Below are 12,748 nucleotides of genomic sequence, written 5' to 3' on the forward strand. Positions count from 1 at the left end.
GAAAAGGAGGCTATGAGAGATTCAAAGGATACAATTCATAAAAGTCTTCACAATTCAATTTATTCTCTCTCCAGCTGGTATATTTTATATATTCAAGATTGCATCTTGCATCTAACTGTTGTTAGCATTTTTCCTTTAACTTTTCCATATTTTATAAGGCGATGTCCTCAGTTTAATCTGATTTTTCTCAATTAATTTTCTTTGTGAAAATATCTAAGGATGCAATAGTCATTTTGAATTTAAAAAAGCCGAAAAAGAAACCACCCACCAATCAGTAAATGGTCAGACTCTTAGCAATCAAAAAAAAAAATTAAATAGGGAAAAAAGTGAATCTGCCTGTTCTCTATCACCTCCCCTCTGAATAGAGGTGTTTAACAGTGTTTATATCAATAGGTAAGTTAGGTGCTAGTACACTATTTGACCTGTGTCACATTCACCCCAAACTACCAACTGGAACTGCAGAACTGCTGGCAAAGCTCTGCAAAGTCTCTGCAAAAAACTGAGACAGCAGGACAGCCTCAGGTTTTCAGTGCAGTATCCATCTGCAAAGAGGACTAATTTCTTTCCAAAGTGATTTGAGGAACTACAGGCCACTGATCCTGACTTCCATTTCTGGCAACCACTTAAGACTCTGGAATACAATGTAATGTCACTGGGTACGCTGACAAATATGGTCCCTTGGAAAGAGCCAGCAAAACTTCTGCAAGGTGGACTTAACCAAATCAAATGAGTGTGATGATCATCAGAGCTGATAACTTCAAGGTAATGTAGCCATAGAAATAACCTAAGCCATGCCTATATAACCATGAACTCAGATTTAGGAGGAAAAGGAAAGGAAAGGAATCTAGGGGTCATTAGGAATGTTTCCCTGAAATTATCAGCTCAATGAATAATAACAGCCATAATAAGCCAATACAATGCTGGGAATGATTAAGGAAGGATATTGAAAATGTAGTGCTGACACTTCAGAAAACCTTCATTAATGTTTCTCTCCAGCCTATTGTTTGCCTAGGATTTACTGCATAAATATAAAACAGCTGTTTTAAAGCAATCATGAGACTTGTTCACACTAGGTTATTTAGGCTGACTCTAGAAATGGGAAAATAAGTTAAAAAAACCACAATCATCACAGCAGTAAAAAAAAAAAAGGCAGTTTTAAAAGACTTCGCTATTCTGAAGAATACCTCTACTGCTTCCTTTAAAGTAACTTTCTTCTTGTTATTAATATTACTCAGCTTTACATTTAAAAAAATCATAAGGGGGAAATGGTCCAATTTTTGGAAATGGATACTTTAACTAATACAAAATTGCAAGTATTACAGCGTCAGATATCTTCAGGGGAAAATAACTGATTTGATTTAATACGCCCAAAGAAATAATGTCCCTTTCTAAAAAGATGAAGTCAAGTATCATATCTATCTAATTTTCTGAAGTATCTAAGTCATTTAAGGAAAACTATTGTGATAAGTGAGATGAGTGCTGCTATTCTGAGGAGAAAGAGATAAAAACCTGTGCATATAGAATAAGAGTATTGCATTTAGTGGATAAGTTATTACCAGAAGAAAAGTTAAAAAGCAACTCTCACTAGTAATCAATGGAAGAATAACTGACATGCATTAATTTTGTGTTACATTCATCTTATTTAATTTTACACAAATTTCTAGGGGTAAATAATATTGAAAAAATGATGATAATATAAATTTGCAAAGGAAAAAGGTATAAAATAGATACAAACTTAGATATCACATTAATACTGAAATCTTTTATGGGAAGGTTTTTTCAGTTAATATCTACAGTTAAGCCCCTCCAACTAAAAAGTGCTCACATCATTTTTTATTACCTCAACCTGACACTTTACTTTCATCACATTCCACACACCACTTATATAACAGTCCCATACTCTCTTTAAAGAGCACAAGAGTATCTAAAAAAACACTCCTGCAAAGATTTGCAAACAGTCTTAAATTGCATTTATTGTCTGTACTTTCATTTCAATGCACGTGTAGAGAATCAGTGCTCAAATCACCAGAACTAGTTAAATTCTAAATTTTACCATTAATGTATTCTCTCCCTTTTTTTGTGTTTTCTAAATAGTCTTAATACACAGTGTGTGAGTTCCTTCTCATTCTATAGGTAATAACTTATTTCCATTTCTCCATCTGACAATAGTAATTGTTGCATGAATTATGGATATCCAAGTAAACTAAGAACTACCAAGAAATTCTTCCTTATCCGTGCATTCAGAGAAGTTTTCAAAAATTGTATCCATAGAGCTCCTTTTACAAACACTAGAGTTTTCCCTGATCTATTTTTTTCACTGTGTCACTAATCTCATTCTTTATTGTAATTTCTTCTAATGCATTTAATGTTCTAAAGAAAATTATTTAAAAAACTGTTACCTTTATAGGCATCAATTCCTGTAAGCAGATTCCCAGAACTTTGTTGTTTCTTATCTTACTTCTTGCTGAGGGTCAGAATTCTACATTCATTTAAAAGATCTGCATAAAGCCTGTCACTTTCTCATTCCCAGTGCAAAGACAACTTCAAGGCAGAGGTTATGTATGATGATGCTTAGTACCTCCTGTATCCAATGTTGCTTAAGCATTCTTAAGTAAAAAGTAAGTCATTTGCTACTGTTGATTTTGTCAATTTTGTCTTCTGTCAACAGATTTTCAACAAGGAAGACGGATGCAAAAATTTTGCTGCACCTTTTTTGCACAGTCTTATCTTTCAGAGGCTTTGCCTTCTTGACTGTACATTGCTCCTACAGGGTCTGAAAAATGTTTTACTTCTGATACCATCAGAAAAACCAAAGGGATTTATCTTAGCTTTTATGATTTCTCTTCCTAAAATACGTGGCATCACCACCAGTTCCCCTACATTAAACTTTCCTATGTCCTCTGTACTTCAGCATTACAATTCTCCCCACACTTCCTCCCACTAAACTTCTATCAGTTCAGTCATTATCCTCAGAATAAGACAGTATTCCTCTTCCCTCTTTGATTTTGTCAATTCAACTGAAACAGTTTTGTCCCTTTCTTTTCTCTCTGTCATCAGCCTGATTGGAACTTTTGCCCTCCTGGCTGTTCCTTGTCATTTCAAAGTTTAATTTTGTCACTGCCTATCAATTGGTTGAAGAAGAGAACTTATGTATGGTTTCATGTCTAAAACATGATCTTCAGCCTCTTGTTGTTTCTTATGTATTATTTCCTACTGTATTTTTGAGAGAAGCCCTATAAATAACCATATAAATTAATCTGAATGTAATTTCGTTCCATTTACTTAAGAAATAAACCTCTTTCCTTTGGCTTTTGATGATGTTTCTCATGATTTTGGGAGCTCCTACTGCTTCAGAAGTTACATGAGTTGCAAAGATACTAAAAAAGGAAAAGAAAAGAAAGTAGAACACCAGTTTAACAATTCCAAAGTTACGAAAACATTTTAAGGCTCCTCAAATACCTGATGAAGAGTTGAACATGAAACCGGGAAAAGGGTCCTGGGAAATTTCAGGAATATGCTGGTTATAAAGCAGTCGCAAGTAATTTATCCATGACCATGAAATAAAGCTCTATTCTGACAGTGAATGTGAGGGAAATTTAGAGAAATTATTCAGCACTCTGGGTCACATAATGAACCACATACTCAGTTTTGATCTTATAGTTGTACTCCTTGGCATCACTTTTATCCTTGAACACAAGAGAAACATCAATGAAAGAGGACGATTACCTGAATTCTGAGATCTGGGTTATATTGAAATATCAAGATAGTTCAGGATAGTTAAAGGAATTACCAAAAAACCTCGAACCAACCAAACACAAAAAACCCCACAAACCTAACAGACCACACCCCCCAAAAAACTCATCCTAACACAGCAAGACATACACAGGCTACCTGGGCTTTTTAACTTTGGAAATATGTTCATTTGTTTACATCTGGAGCTGGTAACTAACAGAAGATTTTACTATCCTGTGAAGTACATTAATAAAAATTTGGCATAAAAACTATGCAGCAGAGAAATAGGATTTTTACCATCTTCTCACCAACAAACAACTAGAATTTATTAATTTTTACATTTCTCCAACATAAACCTTTCAAAAGAACAGTTAACCTTAAATAAACAACATCCCTTTTAGATGCAGTTGTGACTTTTATTTTGCATATATGGAAAAAAATCCCTAAAGCTAAGCTGCATATGCATATTGACAGAAACAGTAAAGTTGTGATGATAAGATTATGCATAATTGAAAGTCCTGTGGGAAATGTGGTGGTTTTTTTCCAGTGGTTTCTGTGTGTTATTTTTTTTAATATCATTCACAGATACTTTTAATTGGGTTTTGGTCTTCGAGCTAAGGAGATTTTAAAAATTATATTATATCTCTTATTTTTAATTAAAAGCATACACTTCTGCTTAAAGGAGAAATCAGTGAATCCTAAAGTATGAGAGGCAAACAGAAATAGTTTAAGCTATCTTCAACTACCTACAGCTTCGACAGGCAGCACACCAAACATCCTGCAATAACGCCCTTCTTCCGTAAAATAATTATATATTTCTTATATTCTGCCCATTTACCTAGAAACCTTTTCCCACTAACTATTCCAGTTTCCTATATTTACTTTTACCTTCTAAAACACACAATTGCTAGAAGAAACATTTTCTATCATCTTAAAGTCTTTCTACATTTCAAAGGCTGACTAAATTCACTCATTTCCCAGTCTCCAAATTAATAAATGCCCAACTAGAAGTGAATTAAGCAAAGAGCTAGAATTACAGCCATCTGTAGCTCTAAATTTATTTTTTGGAACTGCTCATTCTTTATCAATTCAGTAAAGAACTATCATATTTACGACCTTTTTTTTTCCCCAACCTTGTTGGAATTTCATGTCTTGGAATTGATGAGAATAAATGATAATGACAATCAAAGCTGAAACTGAAAAATGATCAGCATTTGAGACAGTGAAGAATGTTCATTTCTTCATGGGTGCAAGAACTAGCAGCACAGCCAATTCCTTTTTTCAATCACAAGACTGAATTTCCTTGCCCAGATGTACATGCAAGCATGAATTTCAGTAATGGATTGTGTTGATGGCTGCTATTGATCTATTCCTACCAGTATTGGGGACCACATGTAGTGTGCCTTTGAGTATTGTTTGGTATAGCATAATTTGAGGTTTAGTCTTGAAAGTCAAGAGTTCTCTCACTCAGAAAATGAAAGCTCAGCCAAGCTGGGGAGTGATGGACAACGTTCTTTCACCTAATTCCCAGCTCTTTCCCTGGTTAGCAAAGGATATTCATTGCTACTGTACAATCTTCTAAATGCATTTTATTCATCATTTATCCTTCTATCGTAATACCACTTTTCAGTGCTTTTAATTCCTTGGGTTTTTTCCCCACTGAATTTTAAAAATATTCTTTCTGTCTGATAGCATTTCTGAAGCTCAGATACATTTTTAGGGTGATGTGAAAAGACTTTAAATTAGCCTGCTCTTTCACTATTTACTCATTGAGTCACTGCTACAGCACTAAGTTCTTTGCCAGCAAGAGTGACATTAGGCTGTAAAACTAACATGAGACAAAAAAAAAAAAAAAAAAAAAAAAAAAAAAAAAAAAAAAAAAAAAAGCTACTCCAAGAGCTAGAGAAAGACAATGAGAAGTAGACCACTTGGGAAGAGTCATAGCTTAGATATTCAACTGGGCTCTTTAGTAGAATAAGAATAAAAAATATTCAACCATAAAAAATTAATAAAAAATTTAATAAAAACATAATATTATAAATCCAGAGAAATAGATAATTGCTGTTTCTCAAGTATTATGCTTATATACAATAGGATCCCCTACAAGAAGAATATTGGCAGTAATATTTCAGTTCTACAACCCTGATCCACTGCACATTACATAGTCTCTTTAGACTACTGATACTTCTGTTTAATCTCATTAACTACAAATATGTACAGAAAAGAAGTTATACAAATCCAGTTTAATTTGTTTTAAATACAATTGTGGAGATAGATTTGCAGTTCTAAGCACAAAAAGATTACTAAATAATTCTTCTGCAGTAGTGCTCATTTGCATAATTAAAAGCTGGCAACTCTTCATTCAGTGTTCATTTCCTTTACCTACTCGCAACTTTCAGTTTCCTGAACGTACCTAATTAAAAGGCAAATTTACTACTTCTAAATAAATAACACTAATCACCAACTATCTAACTGAAAATACATCAGTTACTACGGAATTTTCTATTGCTTTGCATTGCAGAGTTAGCTGCATTCCTGTCTACAGAGAAACAATAAGCAAAGTTCAAAGTTCTAAGAGGTGAAGGTTATATATTTTCTATAACACAAATGTAAAGTAGTTCTGTTCCTTATTTTTGTTAAACAGCCACCATAAATATACTGAACAATATACCATAAACAGACCATGGCATGATGACTCAGACCTTTACAGTATCTCTCCTAGGGGAAAAAAAACAATTCCACCAAGAGAGAAAAAGCACTCCAGACCCACACATCAACTGTACTCGCATCTAGCTCAGAGTTGCAATTTAGTCATTCCAATGAGTTCTCAGACAGGCAGCCTTTCTATTGAAAGCTTTCTCTATTACAGATCAAAAGATAAGTACCTTGACATGGTAAATCAGCTCCAAGGTGGGATGTATGCATTCTGGAAGTGTCACTCAATGTCCAGCAATAAAATATGAACTGCCCAGAGAAATTAGGCTTCTCTCAGAACATCATTCTTCAACAAATGCCTATATGCATAACTACAAATACAATTGTACTAATGAGATTGAATACTGGAACAAACAAAAACAGCAGGAAAAAGACATTAATACCCCAATATACCTCAAAATATGTCTCTTAAAATATATTTTCCTCAGTTTATAATGAAAATACAAATAAAATTTGTACTAAAAGTCCAGATTACATATAAATATGCTGAATGCACAATCTACTGTAAAAAATAAATGTATAGAAACAATATAGAGAATATAGGAATAAATAAGAAACACTGATATGAGGTTTTGAGTCTGAACTCATATTTATCATCTGCTTTTCACTTCCATCTTATCTGAGATCTTTACATTTCCATAATTTACAAGCTTTTGATAGAAGGATAAAACAACTTCAGGCAAAGCAATAAGAGGAGTGCTTTCTCATCACTGTCCCACATCTTTGCAGCTGTAATCAATGCAGGCTATGAAACTCAGAGACACCAGAACAGGCTCCCATAAGTTCTTGGATTTTTTTGTTAATGTCATTGTCCAGAACTCAATTCAGAACATAGTTTCAAAGTTTTGTAACTACTTTAAAATTTCCTCAATTAGATAATGATGGAGGAAAGATGGACTTTATCAGGGAAACAAACTGCAATCTGCTTTTGAGACACAAGCAATTATATCTTCTGCCTAAGAACAAGTGAAGAGAAGGATTTTCTAGTCCAAGCAATTAAATTTTATATAATTTTATGTCATCATAAAGAGAACCACACAAACACTCAATTCAGAAAACTTGATCACATAAGCTAAAATCTTTACAAACATAACTTAAAAAATATAGCCATCTCATCTGAGATGAGTATTTAAGAAATATCAGCATGACATAAATATGTGGTAAAGGGATATTAGTCTCAGGAGTATGCAAATTTACTGCAAGTTATTGACACTTCACTGTTAAGTGAAATGTAAAAGTTTCAACAGGCATTGATATCATTAAGGGAACTCTAATCAAGAAGATTGTAAGAAATTTTAAAACATTAATACAGATTTTGAGTAATTCTGATAATTCATGTATGAAAGATAAGTTGTTCTGGAAGAATGGGGGGAAAAAGCCTAAAGATTTGAAAAAAAACCCAAGAAGTAAATGATATGAGCAGATTGCATTGACATTAATGTGGGTCTAATTGTGAGAAAGCAGCTGTCAGAGTAATCATGAAATCATTGAAGTGTAATATAACAGACACAATTTGTTACAACAAACAGCTGATATTTTATTCTTATGAAATTTAATTCATCATATAAACTGTGTTAAAATTAAATCTATCTAGGCTGTTGCACAGCTACTTATTTGGCGCTCCCACAAAAACTTAGAAATGTAGATTTTATGAGCATCCCACATCAGGCTCAGTGCCTAGCAGTGAACAGCCCCAGATATCACATCACCCATGCCTTGGTTCCAGCCCGAGGTTTCTTCCTCTTCTCTTGATGCGGGGACACAACAGGTAAACCCTGGCTTTGATTTCCAAGGTCATTGGGAAAACTATTTGCATTTTAGCACCTAACTCCAGGGCAAATATGTTACACACGGCATAGTAATTAAAAGTAAAGTCTATAATCCACTAGTAGATCAATTGATTTCAAAGCTAGATCTAATCATATTTACATCACCTGTACTGAGCACAAATTTCCCTTCTGCTTTTCATATTCACTTGCTAAAGAATGAGCAAACCATAGTCTGAATTTACACTCTGATGAACAAAACTCCTGTCAGACATGAACAGTGTCTACCAACCCCAGAAATAAACTGAGAACCATAGAAACAAATAACCAACCAATTGTTGTAATTTCTCTGACTTGTAAATAAAAAAATTCTACAGGCAATCCAGACAGGACATGAAGTATCCCATTTCTGTGTAAGAATTATTCTCTTTCTCTCCCGTGTTTTGATGATAAAATTCTCAATGACCCTCTAAGAGTCTCATTGATCTGCTTTTAATTATAGATTTCCACCAAGAAAAATGAAGTACTTAGTGGCATTCAGCAACTTAATTTTATTTGTTTTATTCAGTCTGTGATTAGGCCGTACTTCTTCCTTAAATGAAAGTTTTTGTAAAGTACAGAGAGAAGAAAGAAAAAAACATGTTATAAACTCTCATGAATGTTAGGAAATCCTAGTGTCAGCAACCCTTGGGCTAGACTAACACTCAGTTGCACAGAACTACCTAATATGAAACCTTCTCTAAGATTAAAATTTCAAAGAAAAATTTAATATAAATCCAAGGGGAGAAGTAGGTTTTACTACTGGTTAAACTGAAAGGAAAGCTTAAAATTTACAAAATTATATTAAAATTTATTATTTAATGTTAGTTATTAGTTACTGAGGAAAGTATGAAGCATAACTAAGGTTATAACTAGAGAATTTGCTTCTATGCAAAATATTCAACAGCCTTCATTAATCATACCCATGAATATTAGTGTTACCATGTTCTTCCTAACAAAATCATTTTAGAATTTAAAAAATTATTAACACAGGCCATCACTGAAACTTTTGTAATAAAAAAGTACCACTACAAAAATTTACTGAAGACTCTGCTTCTATTTTGGCCACAAATGCCATTGCTTTACTTTGTCCTTTTATCACCCCAAAAGGTAGGATTATTGATTACAGAACCCAGCGCCAAGTATTACCTCAAGTCACCCTAGAATGAGCCGAACATTAAATTCAATGCAGAAAATTAGAAGTCAGATCCTGGACTAATTTTTTTTGTAACTCAAATGAGTTATATCAGAGTTAAGATCACCACAAGTAGAAGTAAATAGTAAATCATGAGAATGAAGCTTTTAATGGTAAATCATAAAAGCAGAACTAATCAGCAATAACTTTCAGTAGCCCTAGCAACTTAAAAAAATGTAGTACAGAGCATAAACTAGGAACATGCTTCAAACTTAAGCAGATATCCTGCCAAAATTAAAGTTGATTTTATGGTAGTAATTGTGTCAGGAATTATTTGCTATTAATTCCTATGTTTTGTATAAGAATTATACGAGATTAACAGTATGGCTAGTAATTCAAAAGGAAAATCTGGTGGAAGAAATTAACAAGATATATTAGAATTATAAAGAAAAATAATTATCAGTTCAAATATGTCAACATTCCCTTTATTGTCTTGATAAAAATACAAAATTATAAGAGAATGTGGTTTATTTTTTTTGTTTCATTGTTTGTTTTTTCTATGCCCAGCTGCACATTTTATTGAAAAATGTTATCAGGGTCCTGCATGTTTCCATTAACCCTTAACTTCCTCATTTGGGCCCTGCCTAGACATTCTGTATAACTCCTGCTCTGATTAATTTCACACATTAAAAAAAGGCAAAAATAGAGATTCAAGAAGATGATATTGTGGAAACTCATATGGTGTTAAGCTAATCTTGAGGCTGGGGTCACACACCAACAAAAAGAATATGCCAGTGTAGAAACCGAATTAACTTATTTCAGCAAACAATGTTGGACATGTGATTCCCTTAATAAATTCCTGCAGGAAGAAGAGTGCACAAGTTCCTAGAAACACATATGAAATAGGAAAAAAGGAATATTCCAAAATGCTATATAAAAATTGAGTGTAAAATACTGTTCTAGAGAACTTTTTTCCTAAACAGACAGTTATTCTATTTGCTTTATGCTTTTCAGGTGTTCAAAATTTCCACAGGTTTCTACCGCCTCTATAATGTTTAAATATTGGTTGGTTTTAAGTGAAACATATCTACCATTGCTTTACATGAGAAAACAAAATTTAAGGATTAAAACAAAAAACAGTCCCTCCACTGTGAACATTTTCTTAGCCACTACCTGCCTACTAATGCTACAACACTGTCAGACAAGCCAGGATTGCAGTTTGAGGGTGATACTAATTATATGCAAGAGCAGACCTAAATCAAAGGTTCTAGTGCTGTGCATTTTTTTATAAACTTAGATGTTCAGGGACAATGTTAAATTCTCTTCCAACAATAAGGAAAACAAAGACAAATCTCTTTGTACCAAAAAGTAATTTCTACAAAACCAGAAAAAATGGGGATTCTGTGACAAACTGGAGAAAAACACTCAGCCTGGCATCCTGGGCTGGGCAACCTTAAAGTGAAAATCCAACAAAAAGAATCTCTGAAGACCACAAAAGATTCTGAGGCCTTCTCATCCAGTCACTAGCACATTTCTGTCTTCCCTTATTTTACAGTAAAAATGACTGCTTCTGATGGTTGTTCCAACAAAATACAGATGTCTGTATAGACCAAATATAATTGTCTTGTATGCAAATTTTTGGCAACATCATGAAGTGAGAGCAGTTGCTCTTGGTCTTCTGAGGTTGCAAATGACTGTTCCTGCATTGAGCTCAACAGAATTGTCCCAACTTTTGATTTCTAAGGATGCATCATTCATTCTTTCAGGTCACTCTTCAGGATCTAAACACATCTGAAGCCTTATAAGATTTCAAGCAAAGGGATTTTTACAGTTATTTTTATATTAAGTTCTGAAAACACCACCTGGGGTTTTGGTTACAAATGTGATATTCTATACGTTCTGGTCTGCATTGCTTAAAATCCTCAGTTATAACCACAAAATTCCTGCTATCATTTTATAAAAGAATTGATTTTGAGTAACCTACTCTAAAACACATCCATGTAAGTGTTAATAAAAAAAAAAAAAAGAAAAAATAGTCTCCTACTGAGTAGCTTAAGGACAAAAACCTTTGCACAAAAAAATCTCAGAATCCAATTCCTGAAAAAAAAAAAAAAAGTTTGACAATATGTTTTTGAGACTCCATGTTACTGAGGTAAAAAACCAAAAAGGCCTATTTCAGAGACATCAATTTTTTTTAGAAAAGTCATTCTTGACAGTGTAGTTAGGTGTATATTATAAATTCAGGGACAGTAAAAGTATCATCACATACCACTGGCTTTATTGGAGCTTTAAAATCTGTGAGTGTTTAAATGAAAAGGCTATCAGAAGCTACCAGACTGCTACTAATGAGCAAAAGGGTAATAAGGTAAAGTTAAATAAATGAGCTGGAGGATATAAAACATATTTGCACTTTTTTTTTCCTTTTTTCAATTTTCCTTTTGGAAAGTACTTTTATCGGATGTCTTCCTGTTCATAACTTCAGCACCGCTAATGCAACGATTTCCAGGGTTGGAGAGCCAAGTCTTTATTCTAACAGGACTAACAGTTTGTAAAAATATTCCCTTTTATGTGTTTCATTATATCACTAAACTATTTCAACAACATAGCACTTGAAGGACCTGAAAAATGTCATCTCTCTTCAAATTCTGAAAACCTCACTCTTTCTGATGCTGGACTACATATTGATGCACTTTCATTGCTTAAGAATATTTTAGAAATTCTAGATCCTTTGACTTAATTTATTACTTTTAATATTACTAAGAAGTATTCCAGCTAAATTTGCAAAAAGCAACATCTAGCTGCAAATTATTTTAAAAGGTCAGGCATATCTTCATCCAATAAAAATGCATGTAGATATACAAAACTACTTGAATATTTTCCAGATAGACTTACAGTCCAGTTATCTGGAATTATACAAAGTCCAAGAGGTTATCTGAATAATTTTAAACATATCTTCATGTCAATCTTTTAATTATTCCATTCAGAAAATATTTACCTCCACAAAAAAAAAAAGGCAAAAAAAAAAAACCAAGCTGGAAAATCTACTTATAACCTGTTAACTAGAACCTGCAGTGCTATTTACAGAATCAATTCTGTTTTCACCAGATGAAAGATAGTATTACAGTTATCCAACAGAAATTGGAATACAAAATTATATAGTTTTAAATTGTTATACATTTATCCAAACCATAGAAACTTTTGTGCTGAAAGAATGCATCTTAACAGAGATAAATAATGTATATGATAGTACATAAATATCAAACTGACTAATCAATCATTATTTGAGGTTATATAGCATTTTCATAGATGTCCATAAGGAAGCTACTGTTTGATGATACCTTAGGAATAGAGACAATATATA

General features: G+C 33.1%; 1 protein-coding gene across 7 annotated transcripts in view; it reads right to left on the reverse strand.

Moving 5' to 3' along the window:
• Window positions 1-12,748, reverse strand: part of SGCZ (sarcoglycan zeta) — a 253,826-nt gene that overhangs the window by 196,868 nt on the left and 44,210 nt on the right. The window contains exon 2 of one of the 7 annotated variants that reach the window (XM_066185805.1): window positions 6,618-6,758. The exons of the other annotated variants lie outside the window; for them this stretch is intronic. The gene's annotated coding sequence lies outside the window, so the exon portion shown is untranslated. The remainder of the gene's footprint in view (window positions 1-6,617; window positions 6,759-12,748) is intronic. 7 annotated transcript variants of the gene reach the window in all.

The sequence above is a fragment of the Chamaea fasciata genome, unplaced genomic scaffold (assembly GCF_029207755.1).
Source record: "Chamaea fasciata isolate MVZ Bird 193981 ecotype frontalis unplaced genomic scaffold, bChaFas1.0.hap1 SCAF_6, whole genome shotgun sequence".
NCBI classification, from domain to species: domain Eukaryota; kingdom Metazoa; phylum Chordata; class Aves; order Passeriformes; family Sylviidae; genus Chamaea; species Chamaea fasciata.